Source organism: Mandrillus leucophaeus, unplaced genomic scaffold, assembly GCF_000951045.1.
Source record: "Mandrillus leucophaeus isolate KB7577 unplaced genomic scaffold, Mleu.le_1.0 Scaffold337, whole genome shotgun sequence".
NCBI lineage: Eukaryota > Metazoa > Chordata > Mammalia > Primates > Cercopithecidae > Mandrillus > Mandrillus leucophaeus.
Genome location: NW_012103554.1, coordinates 101,097 through 117,647, shown reverse-complemented (window position 1 = coordinate 117,647; position 16,551 = coordinate 101,097). Strand labels below are relative to the sequence as shown.

The window sequence follows — 16,551 nt, the reverse complement described above, 5'->3', positions numbered from 1 at the left end:
GGCAGAGGATCTTGGCAGTTCCTCTTCAATGGACAGACGTTCCTCCTCTTTGACTCAAACAACAGAAAGTGGACAGCACTCCATCCTGGAGCCAAGAAGATGAAAGAGAAGTGGGAGAAGAACACGGAGGTGACCATGTTCTTCCAGAAGATTTCAATGGGGGATTGTAAGACATGGCTTGAAGAATTTTTGATGTACTGGGAACAAATGCTGGATCCAACAAGTAAGTGAGAGGGGAAAAAAAGGAGTTCAGATCTTATCAGTCCGGTGTCTGAGTGTGTGACTGCATGTGTGTGAGTGTTTGAGTGAGTGTGAACATGACCCCCTCATGGGGGGTTCCTCCCAGGTGTGCTGGCATGCCTGTGCTATCTCATCCTCCTCTCACTTCTTCCTCCTGACTCCTCTTCCTCCCTGCACTTGCTTGTGCTCCACCCACTGTGCATTTCTCACCAACCTCAAATCTGTGGGTGTCATAGTGTTTCCATATCTTTTTCATTAGTGTTCCTTCCTCCTAGAATTGCCGTTTCTTTCCTCTCCCCTCATCTGTTTCTGTAAATCCATCAAAATCACCTCCAATGCCGGGGCCCAAGACCCTCCCCTCTTTGGCCCTGGGACATCACCTCCTCTTTCTCCATGGCAGGAGGGTGGGCTATGTTGTCACCTTGCTTCCCTCAGCAGCTGTGTGAGCTCCCTGAGGACAGGGGACACCCCGTCTCCCTTCCTACCCCAGGACCTGTCCCAGAGGTTGCCCCACAGCAGAGGGGAGCAAAAGCTCTGCCTTCCAGGATGACCTGGGGTGGCAGGAGCTGAGGAGGCATCCCCTAAGATTTGCGGCCTCGACAAGGGTTGTCACTCCTGTGTTTCCATTTCAGAACCACCTTCTCTGGCCCAAGGCACAACCCACCCCAAAGCCGTGGCCACCACCCTCATTCCCTGGAGCCTCCTTATCATCCTCCTCTGCTTCATTCTAGCTGGCAGCTGAGGAGAGTTGTTTAGAGTGACAGGTACTGTGGGCAATATTGGGAGGGGAGCAAGGGGCAGATGGGTGAGATGGGAGGACGTGGAAGGAGAATTCCCAGAGTCCCAGAGGCCGGGAACTTCTCATCCTGACATGAGACAGATGAATGAGACCTGGTGTTGCCTGTTGGCAATGACCTGGGCAGCTCAACCTTGAGTTCTGATAGAGTCTCACTGTCAGAGGCCAGAGGGAAAGGGAGGGGCCCATACCAAGGCTTAAGGCATATTGAGCTTGAGAGGGTTCAGCCAGTTCAGGCCTGTTTCAGAGCAGGTTCCTATTTGGGAAGGGTAGCGGTATGTGGCCTGCAGGCAGCAGGAACCCAGGCGTGGGCAGTCCGCACAGTAGGAGAGGAGCAGCATGACCACTTCACCTAGGATGTCAAGAGAAAGGGTGTCCCTGGAGAAGGCTACAAAGAGAGTGATCTGGGAGAATCCCAGGACGAGAGGGCTGTGAGGGCCTTGTCCCACCCAATTCCAAAGGCTGCATTCCCAGAGAAAGCAGCTCAGGTCCCAGCAGTTAAGGTAGAAGGTGAAGAGTGGAGCATGTCCAGACTGAGGTTCAAGAAAAGGCCAGGTCCGTTGGACCCATGGGATTCCTGGCCGGGAATTGTTTAAGTTCCTTGTAGATTCTGGATATTGAGCCTTTGTCAGACGCATACTTTGCAAATAGTTTCCCCCATTCTGCAGGCTGTCTGTTTAGTGTGTTGCTAGTGTCTTTTTCTGTGCAGAAGCTCTTTAGTTTAATGAGGTCCCATTTGTCAATTTTTTTGTTGTTGTTGCAATTGTTTTTAGTGTTTCTTCATGAAATCTTTGCCAGGTCCTATGTCTGCATTGGTATTTCTTAGGTTATATTCCAGGATTTTTGCAGTTTTAGTACTTACATTTAAATCTTTCACCCATATCAAGTTATTTTATATATATGGGGAGAGCTAGGGGCTCAGTTTCCTTCTTCTGCATATGGCTGGCTGGATATCCCAGCACTAATTTTCGAATAGGGAGTCTTTCCCACATTGCTCATTTCTGTTGAAGATTAGATGGCTGTAGGTGTGCAGGTTTATTTCAGGGCTCAACATTATTTTATTTACTAAATAAAATAATCATTAATGTAATATTTTCATATTAAATAATTAAAAATATCTACAACAGGCACTGTGGTTCATGTCTGCAATCCCAGAGCATTGGGAGGCCAAGGTGGGAGGATTGCTCAAGGCCAAGATTTGAAGACCATCCTGGGCAACATAGGAAGACTCTATCTCTACCTAAAATAAAAGAATTTGCTGGGCCTAGTGGCATGCGCCTGTAGTCCCAGCTATTCTAGAGGCTGAGTCTAGAGGATCACTTCAGCCCAGAAGTTGGAGATTACAGTTAGTGATGAGTATGCCGCTTCACTCCAATATGGTTGACAGAATGAGGAACTGTAAAAAGCCATAAAAATAAAAAGGATTATAACAATTCTTGGTCAGCAACACACTAAACAGCTTGTAGAATGGGGGAAACGATTTGCAAAGTATGCGTCTGACAAAGGCTCAATATCCAGAATCTACAAGGAACTTAAACAATTCAACAAGCAAGAAGAAAAAACCCAATTAAAATTGGGCAAAGACATGAACAGACACTTTTCAAAAGAAGACCTACAATTGATCAACAAGCATAAAAAATGCTTAATATCACTAATCATCAGATAAGTGCAAATCAAAACTGCAATGAGTTACCATCTCTTACCAGTCATAAAGTCAGAGATGTTGGTGAAGCTGCAGAGAAAAGGAAACAGACACTGTTGGTAGGAAAGCAAACGTGTTCAGCCACTATGGAAAGCAGTTTGGAGATTCCTCCAAGAACTTAAAATGGAACTACCATTCTACCCAGCAATCCCACTACTCGGGATATATCAACAGGAAAAGAATTCATTTTATCCAAAAGACAAATGCACCAATATGTTCACTGCAGTGCTATTCTCACTAGCAAGGACACAGAATCAACCTAAGTGCCCAGCAACAGTGAATTGAATGAAAAAAATGTGGTACATAGACACCATGGAAATCTATGCAGCCATGAAACACAGCAACATCATGTCCTTTTCAGCAACATGGATGGAACTAGAGGCTATTATCCTAAGCAACCTAATGCAAGAACAGAAAACCACATACTGCATGTTCCCATTTGAAAGTGGCAGCTAAACATTGAATTCACATGAACCACAGATGCTAGAAATCACCAGACCGGGGAGAAAGGAGGATCACCTGGGATGAAAAATCACCTGTTAGGTATCATGCTTACTGTTTAGGCGATGGGATCATTGGGACACCAAGCCTCAGCCTCCCAGAATCTACCCATGTAAAAAATCTGTATATGTACCTTTTATTATATAGGTTGAAATTAAAGATGAAAAAATAAAATGACACAAGGCCAAAAGCAAATGGGGTTAACTGACCAAAGTGAGAGAACTCTGCACTATGAACCCAAACCCAGCTCAAAAAGATAAACTCTAGTCATTGAAAATAATCATAAGTTGTCTGATGATAATTGTATAAAAATTTGTATGATGATAATTGTATAATAATTATATAAGAAAGTGCCAAAACCCTAAAATTAAGCACTCCATAATGGAATTACAGTTGATTTCCATCTTGCTCTTTATATCCTTACTTTTTTATCCATTTTCACGTGACATTTTTGCTTATCCACAGGAAATCCTTGCTGTCAGCCTTCTCCTTCTGCACCCACCACCTCCTTTTCCACTGTCATCCTCAGCCCTTCCTCTGGTCTGGGACTGTGGCTTCCTTGGCACTGAAGGCCCAAGAGCTGCATTCAGCCTCGGGAGAGAGGATGATGTAGGGCCGGTTGTGGAGGTGCTCTCGGCATTGCAGAGGAACCTAACAGCTCGAGCCCTCTGTTGCAGACAGCTGCGTTTCTCCATCAGGTTAACTACAACCAAGCCAGCCTTGCCCTTTTCATCATTGTTTTTTTTCTAATACTCCCGAACTCGTACTTGAAAATTTATATTCTTCCTCCTAACATTTCTTTCCATTTCTTGTTTGCAAATATATCCTGATTTATTATGCCCAGAAAACACTGGACTCACCATGTCAGTGACAGCTGCAAGATCACAGTCTCCACTTGCTGGAAGGGCACATGGGGTTTGGAGCCCTTCAAAAGCCCCAGCCCCAGAGAACTCTATTTGGCCTGTCTGGGACTCACTGGAAAAGCCCCATTCGTTGGGCTTGTCATTGTTTGAGCCGAGGTCTCTTTCTAGGGAAAAGCCAGATCCTCAGAGCACTGGCTAAAAGCAATAATTGCAACTGTACAACCCCACCGTTTGCATGTGGAGCAAACAAGAGGCTAGTGGGGGAAATTGAGAGAAATATTTGTGGAAAGAGATGAGCATAGAGGCTGGCACATACCCAGGAAGCACCTGAGAAGGCCACATCTCTGACCTTTGGCTGACCTGGAGGTTCTGTTCAGGTAGGAAGTGGAGCTGCAGTGGTGACATCAGCTGCGTGCCTGAGTGCGGCAGGGGCAGGAGTGCACCACACACACAAAGCTCTCCGCACTGGGCAGAGAGTCGCCGGCTCAAGGCATTGATGCAAACCTCTGTCCAAGCTCACCTAACTGAGCAGAGACTTCAGGGTCCACCTGAGACGGGGAATACCGATGTTATAAGATCCATCCAGAAAGTCACTAAACAAGCAGCAGCAACACACGTTGAAGAGAGGGGACATCTGATTTCCAGAGCTGTCACATTGTATTCTTGTAAACATTCAGTTTCATCTCAAAAAAACACAAGAGGTACAAAGAAGCAGGGAAGGATTCCCAGATACAAACAAGGAACCAGTCCCTGGAACTGTCCCTAAGGAAGCCCAGCCATTGGCCTTAGTGAGTTCTCAGTGTCACTCCGAGGCAATGGCAGTCAAGGGGAGACTGTGCGGAGGAGACTGTTCAGCTTCCTCACTTCCATGGAGACAGGACTCAGCAGAGGTGGTGCTAGAGACTGAATGTCTATGTCCCCCCAAACATAGTGCCTAATGTGTACTAGGAGAGGGAGGATTTGATCGGTTATTATGTTATGAGAGAAAAGCCCTCAAGAATGGGGCTGGATGGCCAGGCATGGTGGCTCACGCCTGTAATCCCAGCACTTTGTGAAGCTGAAGTGGGTGAACCACTTGAGGTCAGGAGTTCGAGACCAGCCTGGCCAACATGGTGAAACCCCATTTCTGCTAAAAGTACAAAAATTAACCATGCATCGTGGCAGGTGCCTGTAATCCTACCTACTCAGGAGGCTGAGACAGGGGAATTGCTTGAACCCGGGAGACAGAGGTTGAAGTGAGCCAAGACTGCACCACTGTACTCCAGCCTGGGGAACAAGAGTGAAACTTTGTCAAGAAAAGAAGTAAGGAAGGAAGGAGGGAAGGAACGAAGGAAGGAAGGTAGGAAGGAAAGAGAAGGGAAGGAAGGAAGGAAGAAAGAAGGAACGAAGGAAGAAAAAAGGAAAAGAAAGGAAGGGAAAGAAAGAAAAAGAAAAGAAAACATGAAAGTAAATCTTTGTGACTTGGGGTTTGGCTAAGGCTGCTAAAGTAGTATATACCAAGGCAATACTGACAAAAGAAAAATAGTTTAATTTGACTTCTTCCAAAGGTGAAATTTCTTTGCTTCGAAAAGAATGCCATTTAGAAAGTGAAAAGACAACTTACAGCATGGAGAAAATATGCGCAAATTATATACCTGGTAAGAGACTGGTATCCCGAATATATAAAGCACTCTTACAACTCAATATTGTAAAGAGAAATAATGCAATATAAATATGTGGAAAGGTTTTGAATGAACATTTCTCCAGAGAAGTATACATTGGTCACTAAGCCCATGAAAAGAGGCTCAACATCTGTAGCCATTAGGGAAAGGCAAATCACAGCCACAAGAAGATGCCACCTCACACCTAGTAGGATGGCTGTCATCATAATCACAGTGAGGACATGGAGAGACTGGATCCTTCACCCCTGCCAGAGGCAGAGCGCAGGGAGCTGGAGTTGGGGTGGAGTGTGGATGAGAGTGTGGCCTGGCGGGCTGTGATGGTGAATATTAGCTGGCCAGTGGATTGGATTAAGGGATGCCTAGGTGGCTGGTAATGTATTCTTTCTGGGCGTGTCTGTCAGGGTGTTGCAAGAGGAGAACGACATTTGAGTCCGGGAACTGGGGGATGAAGACCCCCATCAGTGTGGGCGGGTACCATACCATGGGCTGCCAGCTGGGCTAGAAGAGAGCAGGCAGGAGAGGGTGGGGTGACCCTGTGGGCGGAGCTTTCTGGCTTCTGTCTGTCTTCCCTGGGGGTTCTTGCTTCCTTCCTCCTTGGACATCAGACTGCAGGTTCTTTTGCCTTAGGGCTCTGGGACTTGCACCAGCAGTTTCACACTTCCGGGGGCTCTGGGAGCTTTGGCGGGGGCTAAAGGCTGCCCTGTGGGCTTCCCCGGTATTGAGGCTTTCAGACTTGGACTGGCCTTTACTGGCTTCCCTCTTCCCCAGTTTGCAGACGGTCTACCATTGGACTTCACCTTGAAATCCCGTGTGCCAATTCTCCCTAATAAACTCATATATATATACATATATGTATATATCTGTGTCCTGTTGGTGCAGTCACTCTGGAGAACCCTGAGTAACCTGGGGGTGGGGGTTGTCCCTCTGTCACTCTCTTCCCATTTTTGGGGCGGGGGTTTCTCCTTGTTCTCCTGCCACCTATTGCTTCTTCCCTTTTTCCCGTTTTCTCTCCGAACCTATCTTTTCCACACATCCCGGGCTTTTCTCAGCCTTAGGACGTCCATCCTGGAAGGGGCCCCAGCCCAGCGGAGTAACCAGGAGCCCTGGACCACAGGCGACGGCGTAGGGGAGGGGACGAAAAGAAGCTCCTGGCCAGACCCGTGGACCCAAAGTATAGGGGGAAGTTCAAGGGCAGGGAGCCCTGGAAATGCTGGAGGGTTTGTGTGGTGGAGGGCCGGTGAGAACAGAGCATCTCTGTTTGTCTGGGATGTCTGTGCTGCCGTTTCCGCGAGATCCCCAACCTCACCTCTGGTCATGCCTGTGTCCTGGTAGTTCAGGCTGTTTCCGCCCCAGGGCGCAGTGGAGGTGCCGGCCTCACCAGAGAGACCCTCTGTGCCCTCTGGCCCCCTTCAATCCTCTCGTCCCTCCCATCCTCCTGCTGTTACAGAAAATAAGAAAGAAATTATTAGGTAGATAGGGTAAAAAGAGTCCCAGGCAAAAAATTTTCCTTCTATCAAAAAGCAGCTCAGAAAGTGCTCCCTTTCTAACCTCAAGCAGTTCAAAGAAATCGCTTGTCTTCTAACAAAGAGTATCCTAGAAGATCAGTAAGGAACCGGGGCACAGAACTACTCCCTGCGAGGGCGCCGCCCACCAGCAGCCTCAAGCAGTCAGGCAGGGGATCCGCGCTGGAGCCTCGCTGTGGGAGCCCCAAGGACCCCAGCTGTGAGGTCACATCTCCGCAGCAGCCGCGTGTAAAATCCTCCCCGCCCCCCGCACCAGGCTGTAGGAGGAAACCATCAGCTATCTCTGATTTCCCATTTCCTCAAGCCCGCAAACATTGTCCCCTACCGCGATGGGTGGAGTCCTCACACGTCTTCCAAAGGCGGTTCCGCCCCGCGGGTACCCACCAGGCGCCGAGTACCTCCCGGTGGGACATCGGTGGCAGCCGGGCGCCACCTGTGGGGCATCACTCAGGCAGGACCCGGCCCAGGCTCGAGCGTGCAGGCGCCACGGGAGGAGCGCGCGGAACCGGGAGGGACTAGGCGGGGCGCTGAAACCACCCGCAACGAATTTTGACGAAAGCCTTTTGCAGCTGAAATCCGCAAATGCCTTTAGTATCCTCCCTGAGGCGCGCAAGAGACAAAAATGACTTTAGAGCGACCCCGACCGTATTTTACCACCCACAGACACACAAAAACGAACACAGCAGAAGTACAAAACCCAATCCCTGCTCTTTTTGAAACAGGCATTTAAGAACATAAAGAAGCAGCGCTCAAGGGGGAGGAAATATTTGCAAAACAATGAAGTGAAATGACCTCCTGGGAAAGATGGGAAGTAGGAGAAAGGCGGAGTGAAACAACAGGGAGTTTCTCAGCGCTTCGGCTCCACCCGGGAGACCAAAGCCCTGGACCGCTCAGCTGGAGGCTCAGACGTTTCCCCCGCGCGGTGAACAGCGGTGTCCTCTGCATTCCGTCACCACGTCCCGGTCCCAGAGGCGCTGGCTGAGGGCCCCACGTTCCTTCATTGCATCCTGGTTCTGCTTCAGCTGTGGGTCGGTGAGTTCCAGGAATGGGTCGGAGAAAGAGGAGAGGGCGTCGCGGAGGACGGATCTTTGTGACCGCGCCGCGCCCTTCCCAATTCCCCAGGCAGGGCTCCTTCTGCCTCTGTCGCGTCCCTGGGGTTGATTCTCCCTGCCTGAGAAAACAGAGTGGCATAAGCGAGGCCAGAAACTAAGCGCAGTAAAACAGCTCGTTGTCTGGGATAAATGCCAAAATTCTTGGTCTGGCGGCCAAGGAAATCAAAGATCGGGACGAACACCCACAGAGATAGGAGCAGGAGTTTAATAGGCGAAAGGAAAGAACAGCTCTCTGTCACAGAGAGGCCCATGTGGCCCGAAGAGCCGGTTAGGACCAGGTGTGCCACCTGCATAGGGCAGTCACTAGCAGCCCCCACCCCATTCTTAATCATGCCTTGTGCGGCTCTGCGCTACTTACCTGCCTGTGATAAAAGGGGATGGTGAGTTTCTGTGCCTGTTCCCAGGCACCTTCTTGCAGCTGCAGGCATCCCCACCCTGTGCACGCTTCCGGCTTCCCTATCTCAGTGTGCCTAAAGAAACGGACAGGGGCCAGGCGCCATGGTTCACCTTTGTAATCCCAGCACTTTGGGAAGCCAAGGCGGGTGGATCAGCTGAAGTTAGGAGTTCGAGATCAGCCTGGCCAACATGGCGAAACCCCGTCTCTACTAAAAATACAAAAATTAGCTGGACGTGATCACGTTCGCCTGTAATCCCAGTTACTTGGGAGGCTGAGGCAGGAAAATCACTTGAACCCAGGAGACAGAGGTTGTGGGATGAGCTGAGATCACGCCATTGCACTCCAGCCTGGGCGACAAGGGCAAAACTCCGTCAAAAAAAGAAACAAACAAAAAAAACAAAACAAAAAGCAAGCAAACAAACAAACAAACAAACAAAAAAAAAACAAAGGAAGAAGGGAAATGGACAGGAATATGCTCACTGAGCCCCACTGTTTTTGCAGGGACCCATCCTATGTATGTGAAGTTCTATCATTATCCAGCTAGTTCCTCCTTCTGTGCCCAAGCTGCTTATCTGTGTTTTACAGCCTGATCTTCTAGGCTGCTCTTTGTTTGAAGACAAGTGATTTCTTTAAACTGCTTGAGGTTAGAAAGGGAGCAGTTTCTGAGCTGCTTTTTGTTAGAAGGAAAGTTTTTTGCTGGGGACTCTCTTTACCCTGTCTACCTGAATGATTTCTTTCTTATTTCCTATAGTAGCAGGAGGATGGGAGGGACGAGATTTTGGAGGGGGCCAGAGGGCACGGTGGGACTGTCTGGTGAGGCCGGCACCTCCACCGTGCCCTAGGGCAGAAGGAACCTGAGCTACCAGGACACAGGCATGACCAGAGGTGACGGAGGGGATCTCGCAGAAACGGGAGCACACACATCCCAGACAAACAGAGATGCTGTCTTCTCACTGGCCCTCCACCACACAAACCCTCCAGCACCCCCAGGGCTCCCTGCCCTTAAACTTTGCCCTGCACTTTGCTGCACTCACCTGCAACCAGGGGCTCACCAGACACTTCCCTCCCAATCGCCTCACCACCCACTGCCACCAAACAGGTCACATCCTTTTACCTTCAATCTCAGCCCAGCCTTCTCACCCCACAAGCCTCCCTCACCTCCCCATCCATGAGGGTGCTCTCACCACCTCTCCCACCAACTGGCACCTTCTCCCCCTTGCTGAGTACACACCCACACACCCCAGAACCTGTGCAGGGGGAATGGGAAGTACCATTCCCCACAGGATGACCATGGGAATGCAGGTGAGTAGAGGCCCCCACTTCTGCCCTTGGACCAAGACCTGCCTATTCTTCCTATTCAGGAGCCAGCATCATATAGAATGGTAGGCTGGAGGTGGCAAACCCTTTCTAGAAAAGGAAGGCAGGAGACACTTTGGTCTTTTCAGGGCATGGGTTCTCTGTCTTTGTGTCAAGTCCTATCCGTTTGTAGAGCAATAGCAGTCCAGGACAACCTGAAAATAAAAGAGGGAACAGAATTGGACACTATCCTAGGTTACTGACCCCAGATGAGTATACACAGAGTGACACAACAGTGGATGGACCATCCCCTAGGGTGGCATCTCCAGATGGGGTCTCAGGTGCAACTCCAAAAGTCAGAACCAGTTCTGCCCTGCCTGTGGCTTCTGGGTGGTGTGGATGTGATGGGAGTCAGGTGCCCATGGTTCGGGGTCTACTCTCCCTTCTTTTGCTGCTGAGTGGTATCTGTGGTCCACCAGGGCCATCAGGGACCCTCCCTGAAGCCTCAGTTGTGATCTGAGGGTGAGAGGGTGCAGCCATGTGGTGTCCTGGGGATTGGGGCCAATTTCTTGTGCAGTTTCTTGGTTCCCTGTGGCCCTACTCCTGCCCATCCCAGGAGAACCACCTGCATCTTCTCACTGCTGGGCCTATCTTCTTAATGACCTAGAGGGTGAGGAGCGCATCTGTAATGGACAGCTCTGAGGCTACATGGTCACTGCCCTCTTATGGCTAAAGGCCATCTCTGCCAAGGCACGGTACTCTACACGAGCCACTTTTTAATGTGTGAAGATTTCCCTGCTGTGCGTGGCATTGCCTTGCCTCTGAACATTCACATGGAATCTCTGTTGTGATTCACCAATTACACAGTAACCACATGTACCTCTAGGATCTTAGGGGGCCTTGGGCCACTGGGCACTTAAGGCAGGTCCAGCCTCGCTCATCATTCATGGATTGTCTATGGCTGCTTCTGAGCTACACCAGCAGCACTGAGTAGTCACAATGGAGAATATATTCCCTGCACACCTTTACATATTTACAAAACTGCCCTTCACAGCAAACTCTAGTGGCCATAAATATCTTTGGAGAAGGTCACAAAGAATCATTCCACTTGCAGTGGGGTTAAAGGGTCCTTCCTCACTGGAAACTGGTGTCTTCTTCTAGTCATGGGTTCATGGTCTGAGAAGTGACTTAATTTTGCAAATTGGGCAAAGCAGCCTTGTTCTTGATGGAGTGGCTGCTTTCAGCCTCCTGGTCATCCATCATTTGTTTTATCTGTGTTTGTTGTGATTATTTAAATCCAGCAGTACCTGGGTTGGGTTTCCATCTCTTTTGGATCTGGGACCCCTTTGTTGTATGAGCCATGGGCAAAGCTTTGTATGGCTGAGGTCACCAGCTGGCATTGTGACTTCTCTAATCAATTCCATCATTGCACACTCCTTGCTTCTGACAGTTCACAGCCTCCACCTGGAATCTGTTATTTCAGGATTTTTCATCCCATTACTACTGGGAGTTCATTTTAGGAACAGCATCTCCTACCCCCAACCCTGGCCTTCTGCAGTAGGCATCCCTGAGCTTCATCCCATTCTGGTGCCTTCTCATGGGACCTTCTTTATACGCCAGGTAAACGGGAGTCCTCCAGGCTTCCCATGAGCACAGTGGATGGAAATTGTTCTGAATTTTCACACACAGATCCCTCTGACATGGGCACTTCTCTGAATCTGTGTTCCCTCCCTCTACTACTGGCCTTGGATATTCAGATTTTCTATTTCTTGCTGTGTGGACCATCCCTTTGCCCAATGTTTCAGGAAGGCATCCTCATAGCAGATAAGCACCATCACCAGGGGCTTTGCCAACATGTTAAATCCTGTGACCATGATAATTAATTCTTCGTTATCCAGCGGGGTTCCATCCTCACTCCATCCTACCATGCACCAGCACCTTCAGGGATGGACCCACACCCTCTCCCACGTCCCACAGTCTACGTGGGCTGCTGCTGAAGATCCTCTGCCATCCAGGCCCTTCCTCCCCTAGCAGGCCTGGCACCTCTCATGTGTTGACCGATGTGGACAGAGGGGCAGTGGGACATGTCTGGAGGCATGTGGTTTCTCAGCAGGCAGAGACCTCCTCCTCCTCTTCCTCTTCCTCCTTCTCCTCTTCCTCCTCCTCCTCCTTGTCCTCATGCAAAGGGTGAGCACTTCCTTAAACTTGTGGACACCACAGTTCTGGAGGAACTCTCCTTCCTGGGCCAGCCCAGCCTGCCAGAGGCGTCCTTTTATTGTCACAGTGTGGAAGAGGGCTAACTAGGGGTCTTTTTCTCCCCACCCACCCCTCACCTGCCTTTCTCCACAGACTCTCACTCTCTTTGCTATGACATCACCATCATCCCTAAATTTAGACCTGGACCACAGTGGTATGCGGTTCAAGGCCAGGTGGGTAAAAAGACTTTTCTTCACTATGACTGTGGCAACAAGATAGTCACACCCGTCAGTCCCCTGGGGAAGAAACTAAATGTCACAAAGGCCTGGAAAGCACAGAACCCAGTACTGAGAGAGGTGGTAGACATGCTCACAGAGCAACTGCTTGACATTCAGCTGGAGAATTACATACCCAGGGGTAAGTTTCAGATGGCCCAGGACAGGAGGGAGCAGGTACAGTGGTAGGTTAGAGGCATTTATAGTTTTCATGTAAAAATACAAATGGGGGCTGGGCACCGTGACTCACGCCTGTAATCTCAGCACTTTGGGAGGCTGAGGTGGGCCGATCACAAGGTCAGGAATTTGAGACAAGACTAATCAACATGGTGAAACCCTGTCTCTACTAAAAATGCAAAAATTAGCCAGGTGTGGTGGTGGGCACCTGTAATCCCAGCTACCAGCCTAGCCAACACGGTGAAACCCTGTCTCTACTAAAAATGCAAAAATTAGCCAGGTGTGGCGGCGCACACCTGTAATCCTAGCTACTTGGGAAGCTGAGGCAGGAGGATCGCTTGAACCCAGGAGGCAGAGGCTGCAGTGAGCTGAGGTTGTGCCACTGCATTCCAGCCTGGGCAACAGAGTAAGACTTTGTCTCAAAAAAAAAAAAAAAAATTACAAATAGGAAGGTCATCTTACCCCTCAAGAGGTCTAGAGGCAAGGCTAAGATGTGGCAGAGAGAGTAAGGCCAGGAAATTGTAAGGGGAACAGGATAGGGGTGCAAAATTTGTCAAGACCAGAGCTGATCTCTCTCTGATGGGGGCAGAACCCCTCACCCTGCAGTCCCGGATGTCTTGTGAGCAAAAAGCCTAAGGACACAGCAGTGGATCTTGGCAGTTCAGTTTCGATGGACAGGTCTTCCTCCTCTTTGACTCAGAGAACAGAATGTGGACAACGGTTCATCCTGGAGCCAGAAAGATAAAAGAAAAGTGAGAGAATGACAAGGATGTGACCATGTCCTTCCATTACATCTCAATAGGAGACTGCACAAGATGACTTGGGGACTTCTTGATGCCCCATGGACAGCACCCTGGAGCCAAGTGCAGGAGGTAACAGAAGAAAGAGAAATGGGGATCTCAAGTGGGTATCCCTGGGGGAGGCTCAGAAGAAAGCGATCTGAGGTAATCCCAAGAGGAGGGGGTTTTGAGTTCCTGGGCACACTCAATTCCTATGGCAGAAGTTCAGAGCTTCATTCCAGAGAAACCAGTTCAGGTACCAGCAAGTAGTGTGGAAAGTGAAGAGAAGAGAGTGTCCAGGACGAGGTTTAGAAAGAGCCCAAACCCCTTGGACACATGGGATTCCTGGCCGGGCCCTGGGCTGATGCCCCTGCCATCCCACCTCCATCACACTCCAGATCCTGAGCCAGCTGATGGCTCTGTCTGGAGCAGAGTGGACTCAGAGACCAGGGATATGGTGGCACATGGGGGCGGGTGAGCTGCTGCTGGAGTTTCATGCTTACCATTGAGCTCACCAGGAATGGATGGCACAGGCCATGGACAGTCACATTCAGAGTTATGGGTGCCACTTCAAGGTGATGTGGGAAGCTCTCTGATGTGGTACATCAAGGAAATGGTTGGTACAGGCTTCAGGGCCAGGGCTGGGTGCGCAGGGAAAAACCTGCCCCTTAGTGACACGGGCTGTGAGATGGGGAGTAGTGACTATGGAGGGGTTTCCCAGGACAAATGACCCAGGATTTCTTCAGCAACATAAACCAACGCTGTGTCTTTTTGGAAGGGTGAACATGTTCCCAAGAAGGCACTGTGAGCATGGTCTCCTTCAAACTCTTTATTCTTGCTGGCAGCATGTCCATCATAATATAAAGTTAGCAGAAAAATATTCCACTAAAGTGCAGTATGTTTTCTATGTTGGTATTACATTTCTGTTTCTATGTCAGACTAGAACATCTGAACTAGCAAAAGATTAAGCAACCCAAATGCTGGATTAAAAAAATGTTAAATCTTTCAAATATATTAATGAGGACTTGTGAAAGACACACAATAAGAAGTACCACATGAATCCAAATCTCTCCACATAGTTTCAAAAATATAGAGATCAAATAATGGGGCAAAGAAAGCACACTGATCTATATTTTCAGTAAAATGAGTAGATAGGAAATGCCTAAATCCATCAGATCCTTGTCTGTAAAAGATAATCGAAACAACTGGTGAATCTTGAGTAGTGTCTGAGCATGAGATGGATGTAATGTATGGATGTGAAATCTGTTTTGGTGATTGTATTGTGCTTATTAGGAGAGTGTCGTGGTTTGTAGGAAGAACACTAAAGCATGGAGCATGAGGTGGCATCATTAAAGATGAGGCATCAGCGTGGCAGCTCGCTCTCAAGTAGTGCAGGCAGAGTTCTCTGGATTCTGCTTGCAAATACTTTGCAATTCTTTGTGGTTTCACATTGGTTTTTTTGTTTGTTTTGTTTTGTTTTGTTTTGTTTTACTAGTTTAAAGTGGGAACGTAAGAAAAACATACTTTTAAGAAACTGATGTAAAGAGATGAGTACCTCAATAAATCCACTACGGTTCCTTCTCCTCCAAAGCCAGGGCCTCCAGGTGTTTCCCTCTCACTCTCTGTTCTCTGCTTTGGGCAGCTTCTCCTGCCTTCTCCTCTTCTGGAGGCAACTCCCAGGCCCTTCTAGAGACTGAAGCAGCTCAGTCCAAACAGGAGCTGGGGTCATTCAGGTTCACAGGCCTTGATCCTCACTTGAACGCCGGAGCTGGCAGGAGGCGAATCAGAGCAAAGACTCAGCAACTATTCCGAGATTAGACCAGCTGTCTTAGCTGTGTAGGTATGTGCATGTGGTGTGCATTGTGTGTGTGCATGTGTGTCTGTGTCTGTGTGTGTATGTAAGTTTCCATGGATTTTCTGCCTGAAACTCATGACTATAATAGAAATTTCCCATACATCCTCCCTGTCCCTTCTCACCTCCTGACATCTCTTCCTCTCTGATCCTCTATGGTCAAACTCTCCTGGCCTACTCCTGGTCCTATCTTGCTGCCTCCAGGCTTTCTGTTCTGGCGCATCCTCTGGCAAGTATTCCATTTCCCACCAGCTCAGAGGCAGTCATGATTTAAAAGTTGGGCACAAATGTCACCTCTCATTAGGTTAGCCATACCTTCTGTATTAGGATTCTCTAGAGAAACAGAAGCAACTGTGTGTGTGTGTGTGCGTGTGTGCGTGTGTGTAGGCAGAGAGAGAGACAGAAAGATTTATTATTAGAAATTGCCTCACACCAATATGTGGCTGGCAAGCCCACCATCTGCAGTGTGGGCCACCTGGCTGGAGACCCAGGAGAGCTGGTGGGGCAGGTGCAGTCTGCTGGAGAATTTTTTTTTTTTTTTTTTTGACAGGTCAATCTTTTAGATCTTTCAAAACATCCACTAATTAGATCAAGCCCACCTCTGTTACAGGGGTAATCTGCTTTACTCAACATTCACCAATTTAAACATCAATCTCATCCAAATCACCTTCCAGGTTGACACATCACATCACACCTCCCTAGGCTAAAGTATTCCCCACTCCTGTGTCCTGAACCCACAGTGAGAGGATTTCACTGTGTGAGATCAGATTGAATGAAGAAAATGTGGTCCACACACACCATGAAAATCTTTGCAACCATAAAAGACAACAAAATCAAGTTCTTTCCAGCAACATGGATGGAGCTGGAGGCCATTATCATAAGTGACCTAACACAAGAATAGAAAACCGCATGCTGCAGGTTCCCATTTATGAGTGGGAGCTAAACATTGAATACACATGAATATAAAGATGGAGACACTGGAGATCACTAGACAGGGGAGTGGGGAGGGCAACATGGGCTGAAGAACCACCTGTTGGGTACCATGCTTACTGGCTGAGTGATGGGATCACTGGGGCCCCAAGCCTCAGCCTCCCACAATTGACCCATGTGACAAACCTGCATGTGTACCCTTTACGATAAGAATTGAAATCAAAAATTAATAAGTAAAATAAAATCACATG

The 16,551-nt window shown here is 48.8% G+C and overlaps 2 pseudogenes; both read left to right on the top strand.

Annotated features, from left to right (window-relative positions):
- The window catches only part of LOC105545719, a 27,033-nt pseudogene extending 26,051 nt beyond the window's left edge, over nucleotides 1-982 (top strand).
- Nucleotides 983-7,615: 6,633 nt separating this feature from the next.
- Nucleotides 7,616-13,682, top strand: LOC105545718 (annotated as a pseudogene).
- The last annotated feature ends 2,869 nt before the right edge of the window (nucleotides 13,683-16,551 follow it).